General features: G+C 38.7%; 1 protein-coding gene across 1 annotated transcript in view; it reads right to left on the bottom strand.

The window, feature by feature from the left end:
* LOC101857191 (mucin-17) overlaps positions 1 to 1474 on the bottom strand; it is a gene marked incomplete at its 5' end in the record, with an annotated part of 19776 nt that overhangs the window by 13640 nt on the left and 4662 nt on the right.

The following is a 1474-nucleotide window of genomic DNA, read 5'->3' as shown; positions in this document are numbered from 1 at the left end:
GAAGTTTCATGACTTGTAAAAGCAGATCTATGACAGGAAGAATAATTAAATGTTGTTGTATTGACTACACTTGGTATGAAACATTAATTTAGTCTAGCTTAAGCAAGATTTTACAGCACTCGCAACACTGCTCATATTATAAGTGCTTAGAAATAGAGACGCTATTGGAGAATTAAACAAAAAGAAAAGTAGGAAGAGAGAAGTGGATAATAGAAGTTTGGAAAGAAAGAAAGAAAGAGAAAGACCACACAAGAGCACCCGCCAACCTTCAGGAAGTTGAGAGAAGAGGTGGGATGGATAAGGGGTTGAAATTGAGTTTAAGAGGTTATCATCTGTTTTAAAACAAATAGGTCTAGACTTAGAAGGGAACAAATAAATGTAGGTGTTTTTTACTATTTCATCGAAACAACATCTTGAATCATTTAGGAGGTGGGGTTCGATCCTGCCTGTCAGGACCAACTCGGGTAGATTGGGAAACATATTATCGTCTCAACAGAAAGACTGAGATACAAAATATTTTTTTTCACACACGGAAAGCGAACTCGGGTCTTCTGCGTGCGAAGGCGAAACACCTAACCACTACACCCTAGTCTCCGCTCCGTCTTCTGTCTGCCAAACCAAAGAGTCGAACCAGGCGACAGTCGTGTGAAATTAGCTTAACGAAAACTTCTTTTTTTGGAACAATGTTATTCACATACATCCGCAATTTTCAACTTTCATATCTGATTCTACACAGTAGTAGGTACATTTTTGCTACCATAGAATTGCAAGCAACCTGGAGTTGCGAGCGTCATAAAGCTCTTACTAAACTAAACAAAAACTGAAAGCTATATCTAATTTTTAGACATTTTGACTTATCAAGAGTATGGGTCAGAAACCATTGTTCTATCTGGTCTACGAAAATCGTACAATTATTCGGAGATGTTCAAAGAATTGCATTCGAAAAAGTCGTTATCGAGATAATAAAAACATTTCATTCGGAAGAGCTTGACCATGTTGTGAAACTCAAAAATATTTAACGTCAAACTTCTCAAATCTAGGTACTGAGCAGATGATACTTTGTCATTCTGGGTAGAGAAATGATATGATAACTTCATTGCGGTTCAAGGTCGAAATTTGAGGGATGAAATGAAAGTTGTAAAGTGCATTATAGCGTAAATGTTGGTTGCGCATGGATTTACGAGAGTAAAAGAATGAGGGGAAGGCCGAGGTTCTTATGAAGACCTAGGACCATAATAAACTGGGTAAAAGAAACTGCCAAGGACACTGACATTGAGGAATGGGATGCAGATAGGGAAGACTGGAAGAAGACAGTTGCTCTGTATGTTCTAAAATTGGGCGGGGGAAGTGTGTGTGTGTGTGTGTGTGTGTGTGTGTGTGTGTGTGTGTGTGTGTGTATGTGTATGTGTGTGTGAGTGTGTGTGTTTGTTTGTGTGTGTGTGTGTATGTGTATGTGTGTGTGAGTGTGTGTGTT

This window comes from Aplysia californica, unplaced genomic scaffold, assembly GCF_000002075.1.
Source record: "Aplysia californica isolate F4 #8 unplaced genomic scaffold, AplCal3.0 scaffold00312, whole genome shotgun sequence".
NCBI lineage: Eukaryota > Metazoa > Mollusca > Gastropoda > Aplysiida > Aplysiidae > Aplysia > Aplysia californica.
This window is presented reverse-complemented; position numbering and strand designations above follow the sequence as displayed.